The sequence below is a fragment of the Pithys albifrons genome, chromosome 10, assembly GCF_047495875.1.
Source record: "Pithys albifrons albifrons isolate INPA30051 chromosome 10, PitAlb_v1, whole genome shotgun sequence".
Taxonomy (NCBI): Eukaryota; Metazoa; Chordata; class Aves; order Passeriformes; family Thamnophilidae; genus Pithys; species Pithys albifrons.
The window spans coordinates 30,162,124-30,190,123 of NC_092467.1; the positions used below are offsets into that span (position 1 = coordinate 30,162,124).

At 47.4% G+C, this 28,000-nt stretch overlaps 1 long non-coding RNA gene across 1 annotated transcript in view; it reads left to right on the forward strand.

The window, feature by feature from the left end:
- The first annotated feature begins 206 nt into the window (after positions 1 to 206).
- Positions 207 to 28,000, forward strand: part of LOC139676089 (uncharacterized) — a 44,323-nt gene continuing 16,529 nt past the window's right edge. Inside the window, exon 1 of the long non-coding RNA XR_011698587.1 lies at positions 207 to 286. This is a non-coding gene — a long non-coding RNA (uncharacterized lncRNA). The remainder of the gene's footprint in view (positions 287 to 28,000) is intronic.

The following is a 28,000-nucleotide window of genomic DNA, read 5'->3' on the forward strand; positions in this document are numbered from 1 at the left end:
CATCTGGGCAGACTGTGGTTATGGGAGGGGCTGATGCTCTAAGTGTTCATCCCACTAATGGTCTCATTGATTTTTATTTACGCTCTTTGTAGGCTGGGCAGAGTCTCATTTTGAGTAAGAGTTGCCGACTGTGTGCAGAATTCTGGGACTGCAGGCGGGTGTGCAACTAAACTCAAGTTTCTGTGTCTGTTTTTAGGGTGCTTGGTCCAAGTGGTACCTCCCAAACACTGCCCTGTCTCCAGTGAAGCAGAGGGGGATGCAGTCGGTGGGCAGTGTTAAAACCCAGGTGCGTAAGGTTGGAAATGTTGATCCAAATCACATTATTATAAGTCGTAGGGAAATGTCATGACTTACCCAGATTAAACAAAGACCTGCTTAGAATCTTGTGACTTCAGCTCATAAATGGATTTCATCACTCATTACAGCTGCATAAACAAATGCATGTGGCACATATGCATGTTTTGTTTTGGGAAGTTGTTTTTAAAATCCCCTCAGAGGTTTTTTTTAATTGCTCTTAATGAGCCAACACTCCCTGGTTCTGGAGTGATGCCTCGTGTACCTGAGCACACTCATTGCTTTTAAAAGGGAACAGTTTCCCTGCTTTTCTCCCTTCCTGGCAGCTGAACTGCTTTCCAAGCAAGTTCTTTTAAAGGAAGAATTTACAATATGAAACCTGCTGTCAAAACTTTTATTCCTTTTATGACAGTAGCCTTGCCCTGGTGCTCCTTTGGAGCTGTGGAAATGTAATCCCAGCCCAGGAACAATTGGAGAAAGTCCTACACATGTCTGAGCTCAGACTGAGTAAGTTTGTCATGTAGCTGGATATTTTTCAGGTGTTACATTTAATTTTTCATGTTATCTGTGGCCTCCTTCCTCCTGAGGGGCCTCTCATAAGGAATCCTAGCAGTGGATGCCTGTGATTAACAGGGTAAATAATACTTCCCCCACGTTGTCTTGCCAGTATGTTTTGAGTGGGATGTGCCAAGATTAATCCAAGTTTTGGTCTCCCTGCTGCAGTTGTTACCTGAGGCACTAACGATGCCAGTAGTTTGTGCTGTAGAGCACACACTTCTCTGTGGATTAAAAAAGTGGTACAGATCAAAACTGTTCAGCCATTCTCACATCTTTAGGTTCAAAGTTGCTCTTTTCAGTTAAACCCACACTTTCCAGCATCTCTAGGCAGGCAGTTACCAAAGTTTAACCTCAGGAAACCAAGTTGGTGAAATATCTGGGTAATTCTGGAAATTTCAGTGTGCCATTTCATATTCAGAACTGGGAACCTGGATTATTCCTGCATAGGCAGTGTCCCATTTCAATGTTACATTGTAAATTGGGGGTTTTTTTAATCAGATCCAAAGGGAAATCACTTTTCTTTCCTCCCCCCAAAAAATATCCAAGTACACTCCATTTTTGTGGCAAATTTCTCAGAAAGATTTGAAAATCAAACTTTAAAATTGATATTGCTGGAGAGAAATGGAACTTTTCCCCTGTTTTAGTCAGAGCCTCCTCTTTTTACTCCTAATAAGTAAAGTCAGGAAAGAAAAAAGTGCAACACTGTGGGACAGTTCATGTCCGGGGTGCTTACACATATATATCCTATATAGATGGATTTGGCCTGAACTGCTTTAGTTTCTTTTGCTCCCTAGAAAAATAAAACAGGCAATCAAAAGAAATGCCACTTAAGCAGAATGAGGCTGAAGGATTTTCCCTTTTCTGTCAAGCAAACTTAATTTTTAGGCAGCTGGGGAGGAGTCTTAGCCACGTGTGGTTCCCAGCACTGGCTTAATCAAATTGCTGAGTGTCTGAGGCCCGGAGTGCCAAAGCCTTTGGAGAATCCAGTTGCTCCTCACCTCTGGAAACCTGCCCTCTTACGTAGGCAGCTAAAAAGATGCCTGACATTAGAGTCTTGTGCTCCACAGTGTTGCCATGAACGCCTCAAAATGTCACATTCACACCCAGCACGGTTCACCCCCAAACCATCTGCCTTTGCAGAGCTGACAACGATGTTTCAATTAATTAATGAAGCTGCTCTGTCTCCTAATAAGCCTGTTTGAAATGCTCGGGGGCTGCAGGCACTGGGGCTGTCAGGCTGCAGGAGTGGAGCGGCCACGGGGCTCCGTGGGCAGCGGGAGATACCGGGAAGCCCTGGGAAGCTCTGGGATTCCCTGGGCTGCCCTGGGATGTTCTGGGATGCTCTGGGATGCCTTGGGATGCTCTGGGCTGCTCTGGGATGCTCTGGGATGTTCTGGGATGCCCTGGGATGCCCTGAGACGTTCTGGGATGCCCTGGGCTACCCTGCCTCACCTCACCTGGCTGTGCCGGCTGGGACACACCTGGCTGTGTCCTTATAAGGCCAGCGAGCTCCTGCCCCGCAGCTTCCCGGCTCGGCTCAGATACAGCCCTAAAAAGGCAGTTCCTGGTGCCGCTTCCCGCAGGGCGCTCCGTCCCGGGAGCGCAGCCCGGGGGAGAGCCTCACAGGGAGCGTGGCTGCTCCGGGAACTTCAGGCACTGCTGGGGCTCTCCCTCCTCTTGCTCGGGGAATAATCCAAAGTGCAAGAGGCGCTCCGTGCCGGGATGGATCCCTGCGGGATCCCGCACAGCTCAGTGTGAAGCAGTGCAGAGCCGGTGTTCAAAGCATATTAGGTTATGGTTTTATAATAGAAAGTCCTCAGCAGCAACTTGAGCTCAAAGCAATCCACATCGTTTCTCCTCCCTCCCCTGGCTGCCAGTCCTGCCTGTGCTCGCTCAGTTCTCTGTGGGGCCGTGCTGAGTTCTTGGGTTCAGTTGTGAGAAGAGGTTTCTGCTCAGATTCACAGTCTGGCTCCACAAAACGTGCTCCTGTCAGTGCGTGAGTGGTGGGGAGGAAAGAGGGGGGGAAATGTAGTTTTTAATGCCCTGTGCTCTTCCTAATGTGAAACCAAAGCTGCTGCACTGGCTTGAATAAAACCCCTTCAAATGCTGAATATTTTATTAGATATTTTTACAGGTCTAATTGAAAATTTCTGAAGGTTCTGATTATTGGCTTATTTATTTCACGTGCCAAGTTACAAGCTTAGTTACAGTCTGATAGATTTTTAAGGACAAGTTCTTTACTGGAGCCAGATTTTGGAAAGGCTTGAATATGCTAATTCAGAAGGGGATTTACACGAGATGTTTTCTCTTTATTAAATCAACAAATCATCCTGGCTTAATTGGAAAAATTAAAGAGGAGTGGTTTTTAAATTTAAGATCTGTGAAATTCTGGCAGTGAGGAGTCACATGCTCGTTTCAGAAAGGGGCTTAAAATAATTCTTCTCCAAGTGGGTTGTTTGGGAACAGGCCCTGGACGGAGCGTGCGAGACGTTGGGGCGCAGCTCTCGGATCCGAACACGCTGTACTCGGGCACAGCACTTTGTCTGCTCAGGGCCAGGCGCTTCCTTCGTCTATCAGGCTGCTCCTGGCAATCCTGCTCAACCTTTGGACTTCATGGCCTCTCTCAGGATGTAGCTCTGGCTCCCTAATATCTCCTCTCTTGTCTTTTGCCAAGTTTCCAGCAGGCAATGAGGCCACGCCGAGCAGGGTCACAGGTGCTGGAGGAAGTCAGCAGCACAACTGTTGTTACAAACCTGGGTCCTGCAGTTACAAGGATGAAATGCTGCTGCTCTTTATGAACCTGACATGCCATCCCTATCTTTTTTTTTCTGAGTTTCTAAGGTGTTTTGTAGCTCCTTTTGTCCCAGTGCTAGGTGTGTGCTGTGGATTTAGTAGGTGGGGTTAACAGTACTGATGGAATAGATTAAAAAAGAAAAAAAGGGACATTGCCATGCACTCATTTGATACACATTGGTAGCTGGGATCAGATCTGTATTTTCCAATGTTGTTTTTATACTGCTGGTTCCTTAAGTATCTGTCATGTAAAATGGTAAAACAAGTTATTCACATGTTGGAATCACAGTAAAGGAGATATTTAGGAAGAAATAGGCAGTAAGGAAGAGGGTGATTAGAGAGAATCGTTGATCAGGCAATAAGGAAGAGGGTGATAGACACTCTGGTACCACAAGGCAGGAGATGACACAGGTCTATGGAATTTGATAATTTAGGAGGAGAATTTACAGCTATAGATTTTGGACACTAAATATAGCAGAGAATCATTTAACAAACCCCTGACTGGCAAAGGGATGTTCCTGCCTCTGCCAAACAAGGCAGGGGGTAAAGGTTATGGCAAAGGGATATGGGGAATGCCACTCACTAAAGAAGTTCTTCCTCTTGGTATTTCTGGTTGTGGTCCCAACATACACTGTGTGCCATGTTTTGTGACCCAGAGCTTTGCAAGGTGTTTGTTTTCAGGAAGACACACACATGAAATGACAGTGGGAGGGCTGCCAAAAGAACAGCAGTTATTCTGAATTAAGAAAGTGCCCATGTGTAGTTTTTCAAGTGAAAGACAACACAGCTTGTTTTCTGTACTCTGTCATTGAAGCAGACTAAACTGTGAAGGTCTGGGCTGGTTCTCCCCCTTGACTCTGCTCTTGTGAGACCTCACCTGAAGTGCCACATCCAGCCCTGGGGCCACCACCATAACAGGGACCTGTTGAAGGGAGTCCAGAGGAGGCCAAGAAGATTCTCCAAGGGCTGGATCCCTCTGCTCTGGAGCCAGGCTGGGAGAGCTGTGAGGGTTCACCTGGAGGAGAGAAGGCTCTGAGGACACCTGAGAGCCCCTTCCAGTGCCCAAAGGGGTTCCAGGAGAGCAGGAGAGGGACTTGGGACAAGGGATGGAGTGACATGACAAAGGGAAATGGTGTTAAACTGAAAGAGGGTGGTTTAGATTTCCTGAAGAATTTCTTCCCTGTGAGGATGGGCAGACCCTGGCACAGGTTGCCCAGAGAAGTTGTGGCTGCCCCATCCCTGGAAGTGTCCAAGGCCAGGTTGGACAGGGCTTGGAGCACCCTGGGTTGGTGGGAGGTGTCCCTGCCCATGGCAGGGGGTGGAATGAGATGAGCTTTAAAGTCTCTTCCAACGCAAACCATTCTGTGAAAATTCTCTGTATACACAAAGCACTTGAATGCACCCAAAGCACTGTCAGTCTGAGTTAACAGCCCCATCTCATGCTCAGCAGTGCCATTCTCAACCTGTGATTGTGTTGCTTTTCTTAGTCCAAAATGCTGCAGCTCTGGCTGGGGCTCTCACATGTCCTTGTTTTTGTACAAAATTTGTAGCAGAGCAACTTCAGTGATGTTGGTGTTTTTTTATAGACTATTCCAACTGCAATCCTTTGTAATAGTGAAATCAAGGGCAGAGTGTCCTTCCAGTATGTGAATTAAGTTAAATTGCAGAATTCAGGAAATATAAACCTACCTGCCTCAGAAGGTTTCGCTGCTTTAACCACACTGGGAAAACAGTGAAAAATTGTGATTTGAAAGTGAAATTTAGAAAACTTAGGACTCTCCCCATCACAGAGGTGAAGCCCCACTGTGTAATGGTAACCCTTGTGTTAGCCCTGTGTGCAGGCTCAGCCCTTTGTTCATTCTCTGATCATCAATCTTCAGTTAATTCAGTGAGACTTGTTATGGAAAAAGGTGACTAAAGGAATCTGAATTTGCCCTTCAACCATGGGAGGAATTCAGCTCCCGTTCTGATAACAGAGCTAAAACACACTTTAGAACAAGCTAATGTTGTTAAACCCCTGCATATCAAATGTCATCTGTGTTTATAAAAGGGACCTTTATCAGCAAACGTCACTAAGAATCTAAGGAATCTTTAATGAATGGCTAATTACTTCCCGGGATGGGCTCTGGAGGTAGTTTATATAAAGCCAACATTTTACTGTTGGTGTATTTGGTCAGGAAGCAAATACACCTTCCTACTAGGTGTGTTTGGGTGTAAACAGTACAAACCCACGTGTCTCAGGCTCCAATGTCACTGCCACTTGTGCAGACAGACTTAGGGAATTTAGAGAATCGACCACCAGAGCTCAGCTTGCTCATTGCTTTAGCAGAGTGTGTTGGAAATCAGAGCAGAGGAGTCAGTACTGGGGAAACCTGTGCTGTTTATTCACTCCTGCTAGTCTGTGGATCGAATTCATTGATATTTTGAAGGCTGTACTCATTTCTTTTTCGCTAAGTGCAAATCCTGCTGTTTTATTGCAAACCCCAAACTCTTCAGTGCTTGCAGCAGACTCCTAAGGGCAAATGGGCCAGTCAGAGCCTCAGATGACCTGCTCTGACCTCACAGCTGACCCTGCTTTGAGCAGCAGGGAGAACTACATGTCCTTCTGGGGTCCCTTCCAACATGAATTATCCTATCATCTTGTGATTTGTAAAAATGCTTAATGCTACTTTTTATCTCCTTTTGGGGTTTCGTACTTTGAACCTTTTTTGAGATGCTTGCTTGCTTTCCAGAAAAGACTTTGACACTGAGCACTGTCACCTGCTAAAGTCTAATCACACAGCCAGTCCCACTGAAGTGAAATGTCATGTTATCCTTTGAACATGGTTACTCAACCCCTTTGCACTCAAGACAGCACCAGCCACAGGTCCTGGTGTTTGTTGGTGTCACAGGAGCCAGACCACATGGGTATTACCCACTTTTTACAAAGATTTCATTGGAAACATTTGATCTGGCCTTCCAAAAACATAGCAATGTATGATCAGGCTGTTTTAAATATCATGACTTTGGGATTCATTTGGGCTTGATGGACGATATTAATATGTGAGATGTCTTCTCTGTGTTCCCCAGGTTGTACAGTTTATGTGTCATTTGTCTTGCAAAGGGCAAAGCAGTAAATAAAACTTGGTTACAATAATGCCAAGGTCATGGGTTCAATCCCCTGTGTGGGCCATTGACTTAAGAGTTGGACTCAATGATCCTTGTGGGTCCTTCCAACTCAGAATAGTCTGGGTTCTGTGATTCCTCTGTGATAGTGTCAGGGGGTTTAACACAACTCATGGGGGCCTGAGTTTTTTTCATGAGCTCCAAGAATATCGTATAGTGATCCTGAAGGAGTTTACCAAAGGGAAGGTGGCATTTCCTGGGGCTCATCACTGGTGGGCACAGCCCAGCTTTAGAGGTACTGACCAGGACCCCCCCGAGGTGCTGGGCTGGAAACTGCAGCAGCTGTTGTGCAAGCTGTGGGATTCTTGTGGTGAGCATGGGAACCTTAAGAATCGGGTAGGGCAGAGAGCAGGAAATGGGAGCCATTACCCCTGTCCCAGGGGAAGTGGTTCCCCTGGTGAATCACAGCCCTGGTTTCCCTGTGGGAGTGGCGTCCTGTCCCTGTCCCAGGCAGATTCTGCTCCTGGGGCTTGGCAGGTCCCACTGCTGCAGGGGGAAGGAGCAGAGACTCCCAGCCCCACCAGCATCACTCCTGTGCTGCTTTCCACTATTGGAGTCACCCTTTATTAGGGTAATGTAGATTGGCTTAGCAGCAGTCAGAGGAGGCAGAGACTGCTCAGGCTGCAGTGGGATCTGAAGGCTACACTGAAGACAAAGAACTTTATTTTTAGTAAGAGCTTCACTTTTATCTGCTCCTGTATATAACATGCCAGTACACTGTTGGTCAGTAGTTCACCTCACATACATGGAGAGATTCTACTGGCTACAAGGCATCTCACATTCTACAGGTGGCTCTCTGATCCTTAAGGATGCACTCAGCAGTCACCTCAGACCTTAAGAGATACACACACACACTGTCACCCCCACATTCCACCACTGCTGCAGGGGGAAGGAGCAGGAGACTCCAGGCCCCACCAGCATCACTCCTGTGCTGCTTTCCACCACTGCTTGGGCAGCTGGAGCAGGGCAGGATCGGGATGTGCCAAGCCCTGTTTGCCACATGGATTGTGACATTGCTGTTAGGAGGGTGGCCACAGGGGGACAAGGACTGCAGGCCTGTGCTAAAGAGCCTGGCCACGTGCCACGTGGGCCTTGGGTTATCCCGTGGAGAACAAAACCTGCTGCTGTGTGAGAGTCAGACAGCCCAGGTTGCCAAGTCTTGCCTTCTCCCCCCCCCCTGCCATGAGTCACCTGGCTCTGGCAGAGTCTGGATCCCGTCTCACAGTGGCACAGGAACCTCCTGCCCTGGCTCACACTCCAGCCTCTCCCGGAGGAAACCCTGCACCGGCATCTGCGCCCGCTCCAGCTGTGCCAAAGCGCTGCCACTCCCCGGGCTCCTCAGGCCTTCTTGTCAGGGCACCACTGACTTACTCATAATGGATACAGGCACCGAAACCAGGCAGTCCCTGTCCTGCTCCGTGTGCTCCAGGGCCCCCAGAGGCTTTCCTGGTGCACCTTCATGCTGTTCTGCCTCGTCCAAAGCATCCTGACCGGAGCTGTTTCCATCTGTTCCCAGGCAGAGAGGGCAGTTGGGTGCTGGTGGTATTTATTCTTCCTCAGCCCAACGATGAGATCAATCCCCACATCGTGGTTGATCCCAGGCTCTGTGTGTTTTCTGGAGCTGTGGAAGTAATGACTCTGTGCAGGGACCTCAATCCATGAGTGTGCACAGTGGGTGATGTGAAGGGGCTGAGCTGTCTTCCACTTCCATATCCTTCTGCTCTGACCGAGTCCCACAGCTGTCCCAGAGCTGTCCCACAGTCACTCACAACCAGCACATCGTTTAGAGGTTTCTATTGTTTGTAAATCGTGGCAGAGGGAAATCAACATCCGAGTCCCCAAGGCTTCTGGTGAGGTTGTGGCTCACCAGAGATCTTTCATATCAGCCCTCAGTTCTTGCTGAGAACTTGTCAGCCTAATCATGGAGCTGGAGATGCAGCAGCACCGATAATTTTGGGAACTTAGGCCTTTGATATAAACTTTGAGTTAACTTTATGAAATTAGGGAGCTGTTGCAATGGACTTTTTGTATCGTGAGATGTCTTTGCAGCAGCAAAGCCTGTCATTAAATGTGAATGGCAATCCATGAAAGTGCTTGCAGTTCTGGACAAAAGGTGGCACCTGTCTAGTAAAGTCAACAAGGGAGTGAACATCTCTGGGTGTGATAGGAGTGACCTAGGGCAGGTCTGTTGGTCTTCTGGGGATGGACCTCTGTGTTATCTGCTCGTATGCCAAGATAGCCAGGTGTAAACTATTTCTATTAGAGAAGTTAAGTGTTCCTGGTAAAGTAGCTTGTGGCCTGAATTTATGAGGTCAGTAATTAGCTGATCAGGCATCCAGCCCAGTTTGAGCTCATGTTCCATCTGACTGAGACCCAGTGAGTTCAGCTGATTTGTAAGAGACAGTCCATGTGTACAGTGAGGAGCTGTAAAAAGATTTATGGAAGAAATAAAATGGGAAACCACACATAGAAAGGCTTGGGCTGTGTGGGAGGGGAGAAGAACAGAATGTACCTATTCCAGAAAAGTCAGGTTTAGCTGAAGGGCCAAGTCACCATGGGCAACAGAAGGCCCTGGATGAAACAATTGGAGCCCAGTTCTCAGGAAGGAGCACTGCAAAGAGGATCCACACGTGTGCTTAGAGAAGCCAGGCTGGGCTGTGCTTGGACTTTGCTCCCTGCACAGGGGACACCACACGCCGGAACACGCGGGGTCAGGAGTCCATGATGTGTTCCAATAGGGAAGGGCAGTCAGGGCTGTTGTCACAGTGACCATCTCTGCTCTCACTGGCACCTCAGCAAAGGTGCCTGCAGGTGAACTCCCCTCCTGCCTATCAGCTTAGTAAGGAAAACCAGGGTCTTCATGATGCAAAGGTTCTGACAGAGGACTGGAGAGTGGAAGGGATTTCAGGGATGGGAGTGCAGTGTCTTCTGAAAGGCAGAAAAATAGTTACAAATATTGTATCTGTTCAGATGGGAACAATTTCTTTTAGGGACATGTGATAATAATTTGTACAGTCAAATACAATTTTTACTTTAAAAGTGTGAAGAGATTCTTTTGCTCTAGGGTAGACTGAAAACAACTCAAGTCCTTGATATCCCTCAGAAAATGCCTTTTCCTTAGGTAAGCAGGAAGTTTGGCTAAGTTTGTCCTCTCTGATCAAGGGGGGACACCTTTTATTTCTGTATAATAAAACTGTTTTGCCAAAATCATAAGGTTGCACATTAAGTTGAATCAAACAATGTACCTGAACACAAACCCCACCAATCTTACAACTTATCTTTATGGTTTTGGTAAGGGCAAAACAGCCAGTAACTTCAGGAGGGGAAGTGAAATTGCTGGCTCCCCAGTTTTAGTTGTTATTTTTAATGTAACAGTACCCCATTCCTGGATGGGGAATAGGCATGAGGTGACAGGTGGGTGCAGATGGAGCGCTGGGAAACTGGGAGGTCAGGTCAGGCCACCGACACCGGGAATTGAACAAGAGCTGGGGCTGAGATTCCTGGTAAACCTACAATTAGATATTCAAGCTAATGAAGGAGAGACTTGGCCTTAAGGACATCCTCTTCCTGGTGGTTTCTTGTACTCCTGGGTGCCAACAGTTGTGGTGTTACGAGCACAGATCTGCAACAGCAGCCCTAAATAAATAGTAGATACAGCTCCATCCATCCAGCATCACATGGGCTGAATTGGCATTTCTGATCAAACTCTGCTTTTTGTGCAAATGCACACACACACACACAGACTATTCTGAGTTGGAAGGGACCCACAAGGATCATCCTTATCTTAGTGTAATGAGCTGGAAAAGCTTTAGGTTGAAATCCAAGCAGCATCTTAAAAAGTAACGAATATTTTTGTCGTTGTCTGACCCAACCCAGTCTGATGACTTTGCAAGTCAGAAATACACTCAGACAGACACCTTGTACACTGTGTGTTATCTTCCAAAAGAATTTTTACAGTCTCTAGTTATCAGCTTTAAAAATAGCATAGGTTTATGGCTGAAAGGCTGGCAGATGTTTGGCTGTTGTGGGTAAGAGCAAGGTTTAAATACAGCTGTTAATTTTCCATGCTGGTGCCACGTGAAGCAGTGCTGAGGAGCACAGTGTTATCCTTGGCTTTCAGGGATCCTGGCACCCCAAAAAATGGTTCTGTCTCTCTTCCCTATTCTTTGTACCTCTTTGTAATGCTTCCAGTGACTACAATCCTGTGCTTAGATACAAGAGCTGATCTACTGGAGCCTTACCCCGGGAATGAACTCCACTAATCAACTGCTCATGACTCCAACAGATGTTTCTGGTTTTCAGACAATTGGAACCTCATGTTCTGCTATATTTTTAATTTTTTTTTTCTTCTTTTGATACTGGCAGCAAATGCCCCATTACACATGTGAGCTTCAAAAACTTGTCACATGATAGCAGGAACAAATTGTTAAGCCAGTCAGCAAAGTTCAGGTTTGAAGTGGTGGTCCACTGGAGGCAACTGGGTCTTAGAAGCCAAAGGAGTGGTTTATGGAATTACCATGCTGTGGTTTTGTTGTAAACGCCAATATTCTATTTCAGCCTCTTGTATGAAATTTGGAAATGTCAGAAGATCTCAGATCACAACTCTTTTTTTTTTTTCTTTTTTTTTCAAAGACTGAATCACTTTAGGATGTGGAGATAAAGTTAAGTGATTCTTTTGAGGATATGAGTATTATACCCTTGAAACCACAGAAAGGGGATGTGAATGGTTTACATGATGTTGTTATACAAGGACTTATCTCCCACGGCAGGTCAAAATCTGTGAATTTTCAGACATAGTGCAAATACAGATGTGAAGAATTTACTTTTTACCTCAGTTTGTTTAGTCTGTTGCATTTAACTTTCCTTTTCTAACTGATAAGTGACTGATGGATTCTTGATCAGCCAATATCTTTGTATGATTTGGGCAAAAGGAAAAGCAATGTGTGTGGGAAGGAAGACAGACTGTCCCTGTCCCTCCCCAGAGATGCAGCGACCTGCCCTGCCAACCCACCCAGCACTGCTCAGTGGACACCTGTTAAGAGGAGCACAATGGGCCCACACAGACTGTGGGCACTGCAGACACTTCTCGGGGATTAAAGCCACTCATTTGCAAACCTCGTTGCTGTCAGCAATGAGCAGTTAATCACGGACCCTCCCCTGCCCACAGCTCACCCACACTGCAGGGATTCAGGGCATGGCTGGAAGGCACAGCCAGGAGTTTATCAGCACTCACACCCCACTGGCCACGTGTGGGAGACAGAACCAGGACTGTGCCTTTCAGCCTCTCCCACAGGAAACACCTTAATTTGCTGCTGGTGCCTATCGTGGTTGGGATGATAAATGCAAGTGCAAAGAGCAGTGTGAGCTGCAAGTCCTTCTGTTAATGGAAGAGGTGAGAGTGGAGGTAGAGAGGGTCAGTGGCACTCTCTGCAGCCCCTCTGAGGACACTCAGTACTTCTGAAAGTTCCTCTGTGGGTGAAGATGTAATCAGTTAGGAACACAGCCAAGGGTTGGACCTGATGATCTCAGAGGTCTTTTCCAGCCCAATCGATTCTTTGATTTGATGGCCAGTGATACACACTGGGGATGGTAGAAGGTTGTTTTCAAGCTGGCAATTCCCTTCTTTGAACATCTCTGTTCTTCCTGTTGTTTAAAAGCCAAACTCCGACCTCCTGGTGCCATTGGCATGGATTTGGTGAAGCTTGAACTAGAGTTGAAGGTTTGGATTTCGGTCTGCATAGAGATGCTGTAGGTTTTTCATGCCTATGGATGAGATTTCTTTGCTGCTTGTGCTTTGTGTGTAGAGTAGGAAACTGAGGGGCTCATGAAATGTGGGTCATGGCAAGATGGTGGATGATCCTTGTTAGAACATGTGCAGGTGTGATGGGAGTGGGAGAAGAGGAATCATTAGAGAAAAGAATCATCCAAGCCAAGGGATGACAGGAGGTCCAAAAGAGCTTGATTGGAAGTGCTGAAGTTGGCTGACAAGAAAAAAATATTGATTTGAAACTTCGGTAAATGCCTTTGGAAACTGAGGGAAGAGGGATTTTGGTGGAAAGAAGGAGCAGGAGGTGGACTGAGCAGAGTCTGGCGTGAAACTGGAGGAGGAGAAATCCAGGTGTTGGAAATGGTGAGCCCACTGATCTCAGAATTAAAAGGAAAAGGGGGAAACAGAGTGCGCAGTGCTGAAACAGGCAGAGATGGGCAAATAATAGATTTGGGTTCTTCTAAGCTTGATAAAATTTAAATAAGCACAAGCATGTGCTGGAGAAAGAGAGAAGATAAGCACTGGAGCAGGAGAAAAGATGTAAAGGTGAACAAGAAGAAACCAAGGATCATTTGTGGATCAGTGAAGAGGCCAGAGGGAAAGCCAGATGTTGCCTTATGGCATGTGAGAGAGCCTTATAGGCAGAGCAGAAAATGAGCACATGATGCTGTATCAGTTTATCCTCTGGAGGTGATAAACCTGCTCCAGTGCAGAGAGGGAAGTGGGGACAGAAAAAAGGAAGTGTTTGGGCAGCAAGTTTTGAGGATGGGTCAAAGGAGCTGAAAGGACTGCAAGGAGCATGAATGTGGATGAATTAGAAGTGAATTTCTAGTGGTGGCAAGGTGGCAGGACAGAAAAGGATGGAAAGAAAAGGATTAATGGAGAAGAATGAAACAGAGAGAATCAAGATTGTTGATGGGAGAAAGGGAAGATAAAAGTAGGGAGAAGACTGAAGTTGGGCAGATGATGTCTCAGATGTTACTGGGAGAGAGGAGCATCCCTGTCAGGATCTCTGACTTTTCCTTTGGCTGTGCTTTCAGTCTCTTTCTCACATGTCCAGGACAGTTACACGTGAAAAGCACAAATCAAAACATACCTAAAGGAGCATGTCAAGAGGTGACAGCAGTGACCAGAGCTGAGTCTTTGGACTGCACAACTTCCACAGGGGTGGTCCCATATCGGGAGGCTGGGACCAATGTCCTGCTTTCAGGAGACAACTTTCCTTGGAGAGCAGGTCTGGGGTGCACAGAGAGACCAGAAATCTGATGGCCAGTGAGAATAATTCAAGTGGTTCGTCAGACTCAGGAGAACTTGGTTCAAAGACCCACAGGGATGAGAGTGCAGATGCACGATCTGCCCAGCAGAAGCATTTCCCCTCTCCGTTCTGGGGCAAGAGGTGTCAGTTACCGAAACGCAGCCTTGCCTGTAACCCTAAGGAGCTCCTGGAGGTTTTGGGAGGGGTGTAAGGAGCTCTGTTACCCTCTGTCCTGCATCCAAGCCTTGTGGCCAGGGAGATGCAGACATTCCTCCTTCCGGGAAGGATTCCCCAAAGCCTTGAATGTGCTGTGGGGTTGGTTTGCAGTAATCCCGTGCGTGTGAGTGTGTGTGCCCAAAGCACATGACCTGGGCGAACGGGTGCCCTGGGGAGGGCGATGGGGGGAGCCCTGCAGTGTCCCAGCCGGTCACAGCAGTGGCTTTGTGGGTTTCCTGGGAGAGTTCAGCCGCGGGGGTCCAGCCTGGCTCCGATCCCTGTGGTCCCTGCGCTCTCTCTCTCACACACACGCGGTGCCACCGATGAGTTGTCATCTGCCGGCTGCACGCCCACAGCAGGAAGGAAACGGCTGCTCCTCAAAGTCAGGAGTAGTGGGAAAAAAACCCAACAACAAAAGGGCAACAAACAGCAGGCAGGCCGTGTATTGTCCCGATTCCTCCCGGACTGAAGGAATCCTTTGCCCCGTGAGTCACGCTGAGCTGTCCGCTCCATCCGGCGCGCTCGGAGCATCCGGAGCCTCCTACTGCAATGGGTGCTGCTGGCACCGCAGCCTGCAGCGCTCCAGGATTCCTTTGTTACTCAGGGCACTGGCACTTCCTTTGGCACTTGGCTGCAGGAAGGCTGGTGTGTGAGGAGGGGCTTTCTCGGCTTTTTTTGTGTGTGTGTGTTGGTATTTGTTCGGTTTCACATTTGGAAGCCGAAGGTTTGATTCAGGCGCCTCCCTCGCTGCCGGCGCTCTGGAGCTTGGAGGCTCCGTTTGCTGAGGATTAGCCAATACCAGCTGTTCTGGCAATGGAGATGTCTCGAATCAATCCTACCCTGTCTGGCTTTCCAGGAAGCGCCGGCCCTCCCCTCGCTCTCCACAGCCCCTGTCATCCAAGGCTGAATTTATCAGAGCTGCTGCGAGCAGGAAATGAGCTCCTTTACAACTTGTTCTCCACCGCTTCTTACTCGTTTTATTGTTTTAACATTTTCCAGAAAATAAGGCAGAAAACAAACCTGCTTCCTCTTTAGAGGAGTTGTGCTGTTAACCTGTGAAATGCTTATTTCCTTGGCAGGCTGCTGCTTATCTTTATAGCAGAACCACAAGATTAAAATCAGTTAAAGTTGAATACAGATAATGAATAAAACACTGGAAAACATTTAGTCATCCTTTAGGATCCCGGAGATAAGGATTTCTACATGTAGGCATCAAAGCTGGGATGAACACCAAGAGAGGGATGGGCTCAGGAAAAATGGAGGGATGGGTGCTGCCCACAGACTTAGGAATGTGCCTGTGAGGAAATCATTTGGGGGCCTGGGTCTTCAACACCTCTGTTAAGTCGACTTTACTTTCATGAAAACCTCAGTACCTGCCTCTTCCATGCAAAACTCACCTTAAAATTGCACTCAGATAACAAAAAAGTGGTTTTCACTTACTTTATATCTGACTTTAAATATGGACATATTCATGGGTTTTGTGGGTCTTTCCAACAGCAACATGGGAAGATTTATTTTTTTCTTTAATATATGCAGAAGGAAGACACTCTCTTAATTAGTATCAGACGGTTTTGGTGTTGTTCAGCATTAAAAATAAACCTCTGCCTTTGCCAGGAGTAAGTTTGGCAATTGTGTGCTCCCTGCTGCAGGAAAACAATGTCTCTCTTTAGAGCCCCGACCCAAGCACTGGCAACGCAATGGGGCCCAATGTCCATTGATCTCAATGGAAACCCTATTATTAGAAGGATCACTGTGACCACATCCTGCCAGCATTTTGTACCCAGAACCACCACTGAGGTCAGCAGGATTTTTGTGCAAATATTTATGGCAGGATATGGCCCACTCCAGGCCTTCACTGGGTGGTTCCTTCTTTGTGCTGATCCTGCCAGGCTGCTAAATCTGAGCTGTGAACAAGTCCAAAATCCCCACCATCCCTCCAGGCTGGAGTGCACTGAAACCCAGCAAGGCAGTTTGGGTGCTCTGAATGAGGACGTGAGGCAAGACTGGCATTGCTCAACGTCCTGCTGGATTGGGCCATGCCTTGGACACTGGAGGGGTTGTGTCCTCCTCATTCCTCAGAAAGCAGCAAGGAGCGACTTTGATGGGTCTGTGGCTTCGACAAGTGAAAACTGTTGATAATTGAGTAACTCAAGATTGTTGTTTTCAGCAAATGCTTTGCATGTGTGACTAGTGCAGCTCATTTCCTGCTTGCCAAGTTCAGTTCTATCAACACTTATTGGAACCACGAGCTTGGATAGCAGAGGGAATGCTCTCTCCTTTATCCTTTTGATATGGGGAATAAATGAATTCTTTTCAGCTTACTGTACATCTGTGTTTTCACTGGACAGCAGAAAACTGTGTCACTGACTCATTGTTTGATCTTGGGTAAATCATCTAATCCTGTCTGTCCCAGTCCCCTCTTGTGCATAAATAATGTAATGACTCTCATCTGTCTTTACAAGCTGATAGAATAACTTTGGTTTATGTAGTTTTAGCTTTACTTTAGTCTTTTCCACAACATTTTATTGGTGAAGAAGGAGTCTCTTACCCACAGGTTTCTTCCCCTGCTGGGTGCTGAAATATTCACTATTCACAGGTTTAGACAATTTGCATTTTAGCTGAAGTGTTTCTCATACCTGGAGGCCCAGACTTGATGTTAATACAGAATTTTTCACTGCAGAAATTTCCCTGATAAAATGACAACCTGCAATAGCTGGAAGGTGGGGACACTGTGAACCCGAGTTATTCTCCCCAACTCTGTGCATGGATTCCCTATAAGAGGTGAAACAGGTACAACAGGGATAAGATTCATATGAAGAGAGTGGTTTAGACTGAAGCCTAAAAACTTAAAAAACAAGTTAAAAGCTTAATCGTTTCCTTGTGTATCAACAGCTGTAAAGAGAAAAAGAAAAAACCCAAACAAACCCAAAGCAACAAAAAACCCAAACCATGACCTGAAAACACAAATGGGCCATTCCACAATACCAAGTCTGCAAGACATTTTCAACTACAAACTACACAAAATTATTCTTTGCATTATAATTTGCATCTTGAGGTTCAGGTCTAGTGTGATTTTTGGCCTCTTGCTCCTCTAGTTATATGCCTAAAGAAAATCTCTAATGCTGAGTTAAAATTGCCTGGCTAATAACAGAACTTTAGGCAGAAATGTATGAATTTGAAAGAAACTGGTCTGTTGGAAACCTTATTCATTCAGGGCCAAAAGTTCTGTAGGGAAGAGGCAGCAGGATATGGGGATGTGAGAGTAAGGGGTTGGGTGTTATCCTCACTGAGAGCACTTCTAAGGCACAGGGGAGAAAAGGTTTGTGTCTCTGGTGGAAAAAAAGTCTACTTTTCTATTTCAGTATTATCCCAATGCAAGTATAAAACTGAATGCAAAACCTCAAAGATGGTTGCAAAATGGAATTCTTGTTTTCCAGCCAGTTTGGGCCGGAATGATTCTATATTTGTGGAGGGCTGGAGGGAGAAGTTTCCTTCTAGACAGGAAAAGGGTAATCCTGCTGCTGCACCTTGGTCAGAGGAGGTGTCTGGCTCCCCGGCAGAGCTCCCTGGGGAGCAGTTTCCATCCCATCCCACCCCACTCCATCCCATCCCACCCCACTCCATTCCATCTCACCCCACGCCATCCCATCCCACCCCATCCCATCCCATCCCATCCCATCCCATCCCATCCCATCCCATCCCATCCCATCCCATCCCGCCCTGCCCCATCCCATCTCATCCCATCCCATCCCATCCCATCCCACCCCATCCCATCCCATCCCATCCCACCCCATCCCATCCCATCCCCAGCACAGTCAGTGCCTCATGGACACAGCTCTGTGGTTGAAGTGCTGACTCAGGACTCAGACTGGGTGCAGTTCTGGCTTGCCCCAAGATTTCTTATTTAATCTTGAGCAATTCACTTAATGTGTCTGTGCTTCAGTTTCCAGAGGGTTGGTCTGTGTGAGGCATCAGTGACCTGCTCCAAGTACAGAGAGACTGATTTAGAACAACATGGTAAGATTAGTTTGAGCTTTTTGGGAGAGGTTTAAGCTAAACTGAACTATCTGATTTTAACTCAGAGTGCATATTTTGCATAAGTGCATCTAAAAATCTGATTGAATAGAAGAGTGAAACTGAAAGTCCATTAAAAGTTTTCCAGACAATCCTGGAGATTTGATACCAACAACTGTGTTAGTCTGGGCCCTGTGGGCTCCTCCACCTTATATTTGTACAGGTTTTGGAGGGAGAGTGAGATGCTCAGACTTCAGGACGGGCACAAAACCTTATGAGTGAGGTTTCTAACAAGGGTCTAATAAAAAGTGAAGTCTCCACCACTGCAGAGGCTGAAACAGCAGGAGAGTCTGAATTCAGTGATTTTCTTGCTGCCCTTTGAGTGAAAATGTGCAGGTTCAGTCTGACAAAGTTACATCACTGAAACAAGAGGGAATCTTTTAACTGCTTCCTTCTATTGTCTTGTCTTACTGCCTGCTTTGCCACCCATCTTCTTTTTTTGCTGGTTTTTCTGTTCCCAGGGGTAATAACAGCAATAACAGAAAATTACTGCTTTGCAAATAATTTTGGAAAGCACACACGGAAATCTTTAGGAGTGAAAAGAGCTGCAATAGATGGATGGCAGTTGCTACCAGCAATGGAAATGTTTAGGTATATGAAAGAAAAACATGTCAGAGATGCTGAAATTTCATCTGGAGGACTAAGTGCATGATCTTCTCAGGCACTGGAAGGATGGAGGGGAAACTGTGAATACCCCAAAGTCCTGACCTGCCTGTGTAAAGTTCTCCCTACCACAGGCACTGAGTGTTCTTTAATGCAAGTCAAGCACTCCAAATGAGGAAAGAGAGAGAAATTAGTTTGAACAGGAAGCTTCAAATATTCTAAGACTAATTGAGTTTAGATAATTAGAGGAGGTTTAGAGCAGTAATTCAGAGGAGAATGGGAGGGGAGGACAGTTTAATTGAGATTGCCTGTCCATCTGTGAATTCTCCATGCATCCTTCTGTGGCCTGTCCTGGTTGTCATTCCTTCTGACCTGAAGGAGCTGATGTCGTTTGTATTGACCTTATTAGTGGCACTGCAGCTTCCCCCTGCAGTTTGGAGCTGTTTGTGTCCTGCCTTTGGTGCAGGGCACATGTGGCAGCTGCCTGTGCTATCCTGGCCTTGGGAATGGCCTGGCCTGGCCTTGGGAATGCCCTGGGAATGCCCTGCCCTGGCCCTGGGAATGCCTTGCCATGGCCTTGGGAATGCCCTGCTATGGCCTTAGGAATGCCCTGTCCTGGCCCTGGGAATGGCCTGGGAATGCCCTGCCATGGCCCTGGGAATGCTCTGCCCCTCACTCTGTGCCTGGGGTCACACTGGGAGCAGGGGGAGAAGGAGCAGGGTTGGGATGCTGCTTTATGGTTCACCAGAGGCTGTTCTCTGTGTATTGGAGATTTTCATCTCTGCTACAACAGAATCAAGACCCAAACCTTTGCTGGCAGGAGCGGGTTGATGGTGGTGACAAGCCTGGCTGGTTCAGTCAGTGAGAGGAGATGGCAGCCAAGGAAAAGGGTTCCCAATAGCTTTGCACTGACTGCTACTAAGAAAACAGCTTCTTTTAAGGATCTCATCACGTGTTCTGTCCCTGGGAAGGGACCGTGCCTGTACTGCAGTGCAGCACCACGGATCCCCCTGCCCTGTGACTCCCTGGGTGGTGTCTCACACACCAGCCTTGCCTGGTGCCTTCCTGAGCAGGGAGTGTGACAGAGAGAGAGCCATGTGGCACACGGGGAGAGATTTGGACACCACAGGCAGGAGGCAGGTTAGTGAGACCATCCCATGGTGCAGGAGGTGCTGGTGCGGATGGGGCAGGAGATGGAGAGGTTGCTCAGGATGAGGCAGGAGGTGCAGGGGTTGGTGAGGATGGGGCAGGAGGTGCAAGGAGTGCTGAGGATGGTGCAGGAGTTGCTGAGGATGGTGCAGGAGGTGCAGAAGTTGGTGAGGATGGTGCAGGAGGTGCAGGGATTGCTGAGGATGGTGCAGGAGGTGCAGGAGTTGGTGAGGATGTTGCAGGAGGTGCAGGGATTGCTGAGGATGTTGCAGGAGGTACAGGAGTTGCTGAGGATGGTGCAGGAGGTGCAGAAGTTGGTGAGGATGGGGCAGGAGGTGCAGGGAGTGCTGAGGATGGTGCAGGAGGTGCAGGAGTTGGTGAGGATGGTGCAGGAGGTGCAGGAGTTGGTGAGGATGTTGCAGGAGGTGCAGGAGTTGGTGAGGATGTTGCAGGAGGTGCAGAAGTTGGTGAGGATGGTGCAGGAGGTGCAGGAGTTGGTGAGGATGTTGCAGGAGGTGCAGGAGTTGGTGAGGATGTTGCAGGAGGTGCAGGGGTTGGTGAGGATGGGGCAGGAGGTGCAGGAGTTGGTGAGGATGGGGCAGGAGGTGCAGGGAGTGCTGAGGATGGTGCAGGAGGTGCAGGAGTTGGTGAGGATGTTGCAGGAGGTGCAGGGGTTGGTGAGGATGGGGCAGGAGATGCAGAGGTTGCTCAGGATGAGGCAGGAGGTGCAAAGATTGGTGAGGATGGTGCAGGAAGTGCAGGGAGTGCTGACAATGGTGCAGGAGGTGCAGAGGTTGGTGAGGATGGTGCAGGAGGTGCAGGGAGTGCTGAGGATGGTGCAGGGAGTGCTGAGGGTGGTGCAGGAGGTGCAGGGGTTGCTGAGGATGGTGCCCAGGATCTCACAGCCATCAGCTCAGCTGCCCCCTGACAGTGTGGGCAAACCTGGAGTGCTTCAAGTGCAGTGGTCACCTCTGAATTTTGATGTAGCACTGAATCAATGGGATGCTAGAGCCATGTCCTGTCCCTCTCCAGGGCCGTGTCCTCCACCCCACAGGTGAGTGGCACCAATTCTGATTTTACACCCACTGGTGCCTGTGGATACTCCAGTGATTTATGTGGGGCTGGCCCAGCACCTTGCCAAGTGTAATGGAGATCAAAATGCTGTCCAAACTGCAGCAGGTCATGTTTCTTAATTTAGAAAGCTGCTGCAGACTCTGAGAGGAGAGGCCTTGGAGCCTCTGCGAGCCCTGACACATTGTAACACACTTCTTGGACCGTGTTTGTAAGTACAAGTAACTCTATTTGGTGCCATAAGGACCTCTGAGAAAAGAATAAAGGCACCTGGGAGTGGATTGTCTGAGTTTTCCTCTTGTCTCCTGCTGCCTCACAAGTGTTGCAGTGCAGGAGCTGCAGCAAAGCACGAGGGGCCCTTTCCTGATGGACCATCCCACTTGCACCAGGAGCCTGCCTGTCAAAAATGAGGAAACAAACTCCAGGATGTTTTCATGGGGAGAGCCAGGAAAATGCTCTGCCCTAACCTGCCATCAGCAGGTGTTTTCCTAGTGACTGTCACTGCTACTGCCCCTCTGGGGCTACTCGGATATGGAAAGTGGATAAATAATCAAAGAGGATGTTCCTAGCTGCTAATTTTCAGTCTGATTTGATACTGGTCCAAGATTTAACACTTCCTCTCTCTGCCAGCCACATACTAAAAATATTTTCAGGATATTGGAGACCACTGGAAACCTGTGGCATTTGGCACTTGAATGTTGCCTTTCCTTGGGAGATCTCAAGGCAAAAACTTGGAGCTTCATTGCAACCCTTTGGAATTGGGAGAATTTGAGACGTTTTTGGAGCTGCTGGAGATGTAGGTCACCAGGAAGCAAATCTCAGAATGGCTCAAAGGGTCTGAATTTCCTTGTTGAGTGGTGTGTATTTAAGAGAAGAAACAGCACCTTTACCTTGGCTTGTCTCATGGGTTGTCTGGCTGTGGCTCAGAGCGTGGCTGGTCCTTGCTGGGGCTGGGGGAGTGCACTTGGGGACTGTAATGTGGACACAGGAACCCAGGGGATGGTCCCTCTGCAGAGAGTAAAGGCTGGAGAGGAGTTAATTCACATATTCTCATTAGGGATTTTTTGTTTGTTTGTTTTGTGGTTTTTTTCTAGTTAATCAGTGCTTTAGACTGCATTCCAGTAATAAGACTTATTAACTAATATTTCTGGCACATGGAAAGTTTTTTTACAGAGCATTTTCTTTCTTTCTTTCTTTCTTTCTTTCTTTCTTTCTTTCTTTCTTTCTTTCTTTCTTTCTTTCTTTCTTTCTTTCTTTCTTTCTTTCTTTCTTTCTTTCTTTCTTTCTTTCTTTCTTTCTTTCTTTCTTTTTTTCTTTCCTTCTCTGTACTTTATTTTTCTTTTTGTCTTGGTCATTGGTTTACATAGATGGTAGAAGCAACTAAAAAAATAAAAGCAGTGTTTGGCTGGCAGGAATGCAGCAGGTTGGGTCTGCTTGGGTCTTCTTGGGCCTTGGGAAAGCAGCTGCTTCTCCTCTGTTGGGAAAACAACACACAGGTGGTGGGTTTCAGCCAAAAACCCAGGGAAAGAGCTGAAATAGAGACTGATCCAAAAGGCAGGCTGAGAGCAAGATGGGAGTTCCCCAAGGAAAGAGGATTTATTTGGATTCTCCCCTCAAGCAGTTGAACGTTTTTCTCCCAAGACTCAAAGTAGCTGTGAAGCCTCTTCCTTTCAAAGGACAACTACTGGTTTCTTGTGTTTGATAGTTTTGATTGCTCTGCTCATTTTGATAATTCATTTAAGCCTCTCAAAGCAGCTGTAATTTAATCAAAGTGCCTGGAAAGCAGCAGGACCATTGATCCCAGGCAGGGCATGCACAGCCGCCCATGGAAGCCACGGGAAGCTGTGGGATTTTCATCCAGGGCGGGATTGTCATCCAGAAGGGGATTTTTACCCAGCGGGGAAATTTCATCTTGTGCTGCCTCTCACAAAGTGGAGGTGGGTCAGGCTTTGAGTTCCCACAGGGTGTTTTCCTCACTGGGAAGGGGCTGCCCCACTCCTTGATGTTGGTGGTGTGATGGTGGAGATAACACGAACCTCCTTTCTGTGAACACGCCTGGATTGTTTATTTGGCATCAGAGTGAAGTCACCTGCCTGAGGAGAGATCTAAATGCTGGGAAATGTCAAAACTGCCCAGAACTGATTGCCAATCTCAGTGAAGTTATCATTTTCATCGAGCTTGGGGAAGCTGGTTTTGTTATGCTAATCAGGGTGGCTGTGCTGCATTGCCTCTACCTGACTGCCCTGACCCAAGGTTTTGGCTTCTGCCTGCCTTATCTCCCCACCCTGACAGGCTGAAGGAGCACAGGTGCATCAGAGGGTTTGTTCCCCCAGTGCTGATGATGAAGCCCAAGTGCCAGGTCTGGTTAGACAGAGATATTTCACGAGTGTTGCATCATGCCCAGTGACCTTCAGAGTGCTCTGGTGTGGAGGCTGTGGGGCCTCGTGATTTGCAGCACTGCTGAAGTGGCTGCACACCTTGGCAAGGGCCACGTCACTGTGCCAGCTCCACTCTGGGGGTGTCAGTGAAGAGACACATCTTGCACTCCCATCACACTGCTGAGAGATTTATTTACCTTTGAGTGTTACAGCTTTCATTTGAAGTAAAACACCAAAAAGACCTTTTTTTACCTGAAGAAGAAAATGTCTCTTCTCAATCCTCAGGTTGCTTCCTCAAAGGAATATCTATCCCAGTTTTTCCTCCAACTTCTGATTGTTCAGGGCATTTCTTTCCATGTTAGTAATTTCTGCCTCCTGCTTGGGTTTCTTCCACCACCCTTCTCTTGGGTTTCTTCCAACGCCCTTCTCTTCATCTCCACGTGAAAAAAATCTTCCCTTTGCATCTTGACTCTCTTTTCTCTTGGCAGGACACAAAAGGGAGGCTCTGCTTGTGCAAAAAATAACCACTTTCAGACCAGGGAGCACAGAGGGAGGCTGAGAGAAGCCACTGCTCCCCAGCCCTGGGGGTGCTGTGCCCGGTGCAGAGAGAGGAGATGTTTGGGGGGTTCCTGGTGGAGGAGCAGAGAGAAAGAACAGGCAGCTGTGGTGGGGAGCAGGACCCATCCCCTGGCTCTTCCTGGGCCCTCCTGGCCAAGGACAAGCAGGTACTGTGGGGATTGCACAAGGAGCCGTGGGCTGGTGGGAAGGCCCCAGGGAGTGGGTTTGCCTCCCTGAGTCTAGACACTCTCACAGGCATTACGTCAGCAATCGTTTGTCAGTCTCTGTTTCTTTCCAGGGGCATGGGTAGTATTTACTAGTGCTGAGATTCTCCTTATACTCTCCCATAGTCTCTCCTACAAGAGGCACTTCCTGGAATAGAATCGTGGAATCAGAGAATGGATTGGGTTGGAAAAGACCTCCGAGATCATCAAGTCCAACCCTTGGTCCAACTCCAGTCCCTTTACCAGATCATGGCACTCAGTGCCACGGCCAAGCTCAGGTTAAAAACCTCCAGGGATGGGGAATCCAGCAGAGCCACTTCCTAGGCCACAATTTCCATGGGTTTTTGAATAATAGTCGTGATGCTCATGCTTAGGAGAAGGAAATGGACCCAGACATCCCCATCCCACCGAGGGACAAGACCACCTTTTGTGTATTTGGGTGGAGCTGATGCCCCAAGAGCATCAGGTATTTTAATAAGAATTGGACATATTCAAGTATGTTCATCAGGTTTGGGGATAAGGTGTGAGAATACATCGCTGTCTCTTGGGGAAAACATTCCTTTGGTCTCAGAACCAGCGGCAAAATGGGTGTCAAAATTCCATTTTTTTACACAACCCCTGCCACTTTTCAGGAACAGAAAATCTGCACACAATCCCTGGGGATGGTATCCACAGCCCAACTTCAAACGTGGATGTGCCTGACATGAGAGGGCACTGTCTTGGGTCTCTATGGGTGGTTAATGAACAGGCTGCCTTTTCAAGGAAACTTCTGCTCTGACTCACCCTCTGGAAGAGTTTTCCTATGGACTGGGGAGGAGGACTGTGTTAAAGCAGAGTTTTCAAATAAAGCTGTGTGAATAACCACCTGTGAACTCCCTCCCTTCTTCTCACAACCAGGATAAAAGTTCAGGTGCTGACAACATTTTATGCCCCAACATCTGGACTCTGCTCCCTCCCATGAGGTTCTGTCAAGACTCCACAACACAGACAGAGGGTAATTAAACATTGTGAGTGAATATAAAGGATCTGATATGAAATATCCCAAGCCTACAAAGTGTGGACTTCTCAGGATGTGCTCAGTGCGGAGCTCAGCTTATGCAACAGGACAATACAAATTTTGCAAGACTTGTCTTTCATGTTCTGGATTTCCCCTGAGAGTACTGAAAGGGCATTAAACAACAGCTTAATAAATAAAAAACAAAGCAATTTAACTCGTTGGTTGTTGAGGAAAGGGGAAACCCATGGAAAAGTAAATCTTTAACTCAGAACAAAAATCCAGGAACTCTCTCAAACTCCGAGGATCGATGTTGCTTTATTATTAAACCGCTGGGCTGTTGTTCCCATGGAAACAAAGAAACAAATATTTGGAGCTGTGTCACACCTTCCACCGAAATTCCAGCTGAGAATGTTTTGGAAAGTGTTCCTGTCAGTGACAGCCCTCCCGTGCTGTGAATGACGGCTTTGTGCAGCCTCCTGGGCTCCCGCTCAAGGTGAACCTGCCCCTCAGCCCCTGGGCATTCCTTGTCTTTGCAGCTCCTCACATGGAATTGGTGCCTCAGGAGCTCCGTGCCCTGTGCCAGGGATGAGGTGGAGGCTGCAGCAATGACCCAGATGAAATCTGTGCCTTTGGTCCTTTTCTGCTGGTTTGGGTGGGTTTGTTTTTTTCTTCAATCCATAATTTTCTGCAGATCAATCCTACAGCAACATGCCAAGTGATTTCACCTTGAACCCAGCAGGATGTGCTCACAAATAGAAAGGGGAAAAAACATGAAATACAACTGAGATTTTGGCTTGAAATAATATTTACTTTACTGGGATAATATGATCCATCTCCTCATTACCAGTGGGAAGAGATCTTTCCATGCTGCCAGATATCTCTTACCTGAGGCACCCCATCTGTTTAGATTTACAGGTTGAGGAGGGGGGGAGGAAATCTGATCAAAGTTAGCAGGTGCTCCTTTTATTTTTTTATTTATTTTTTAATTAAAATGCCTCTCTTGTCTTCCCTTTGTCTGCACATTTCTTTCACCTTCAGATCACCATCACATTTTAAGTGTTTTAACCAGAAAGTTCTCCCTGTATTCCAAACAAGGAGTTTAGTCAAAACAAAAAGCAAAATTCATTGACTCTGGTATTCTATGGTGGATTTTCTTAGTGAATATAAGGTCAAAACTGTAATTAAATATCTCACCACTGGGAAAAGCATCATACTTCTCATTTCCAGCATGGAAAATAGTCGTTGATGTCTCATTAAGTGCAAGCCCATTTTGCAACCTTTCCCCTGCTGGAAGCACTAATCACCTTTTTCTTGCCTACCCAGTACCTGTTTTCACACAGTTCATGGAAGTTTCCTATTGCAGAAATCTCTCCTGCTCTGTTAAATGTATTTGAAATGTTCAAGTTGGTTCAACAGCTACTGAGGCTGGAAGGGGGGAAGGGCATTTACATAATGTTTTTGCACATTAGGCCAAAATGTCCTTTTCTGATGTGTGAGGAGACATCCCAGTGAGTTCAACTCTGTGTTCCCTCTCTGAACTGAAAGGCCAGGCTGGACAGGGCTTGGAGCAGCCTGGGCTGGTGGGAGGTGTCCCTGCCCATGGGTGGGGGTGAAATGAGAGGGTCTTTAAGGTCCCTTCCAACCAAAACCATTCTGTGATTCCATGAACTAGAATTCCTCATGCTGCATTTACTTAGTGTAGCACCACGTGGACAAGAATGCTGAAGCTCTGACTGTGAAATAGTGCAAATAGTTGTTCAGTTGTCTAAATTATCATAGAATCATAGAATTGATTGGGTTGGAAAAGACCTCCGAGATCATCAAGTCCAACCCTTGGTCCAACTCCAATTTTGATGGTATTTTCCTTGTATTTTCCTTGTTGGTGTTACAGCCCCAAAACTGCACAACCCTGGAAGGTTCAAACCATAACCAGCTCTGAAAATCACCCAGTTCAAATTCCAGGCCAGCTAAAAGACCTGGGAAACCTTCCTTCACACTGTGGGGTGGGTGAGCAGTTCAGGTGCCTCTGATGGACCACACGCTGCAATACCTTCCAGGATCAAACAATAGCTCAGAAACCCTGGGCCATGTGCAGTCTGAGCTGAATCAGAGGCATCTTGTAAAGATCACAGACAGAATCAGCGACTATTCTGAGTTGGAAGGACCCACAAGGATCATTGAGTCCAACACTTAAGTCAATGGCCCACACAGGGGATTGAACCCATGACTTTGGCATTATTACAAGCAAGTTTTAACCAACTGAGCTGATCTCAGGGTCCTTTGGCCTGTGGTCCCTGGAGTGTGTCGTGCTGGGTGGGCTGTGCTGCAGTGATTGTATTTGTACAGTCCTGCCCAGGGTCACTCAGGAGTGTGGAGCAGCAGGAAGCCTTTTGCCAGGGCTGGTGGTCATCTGTGTGTCATGGCCCAGCACATCTCCTGTGCAAAGGAATATGACATTCAAGAGCATCCCTAGCAAAGGGAGAGGCTTTTGTTCTCAGACCTGGTGGTGTCATGATTGAGGCCACATGTTCCTTTACGGCCCCTAATCAATTTGGGGCTGATTCCTATTTAGTGCCTTTCAACCCCTGTTATTGGAGCTTTGTGCTGTTGTAAATCTGCCCCTTCTCCTCAGCTGGTGCTGGGCCAGGCCTGGGATCCTGATCCTCTTTCTGATGTGCTTTCTCTGCCTTGTGCTGGGCAATATTTGTCTACATAATGATTCGCAGTCACTGTGCCCCAGGCAGTGGCTTGAGGTAGAAGGTTGTGCCAGCAAAGCTACAATACTTTAAAACACTAATTTTCATTTGGAAGAGATGAATGAAAAGGGAGGAGGTTCTTGGGCTGAGGACAGTCCACACAGTTCGAGTATGTTGCAGTACAGTGAAAGAGAACTCATCA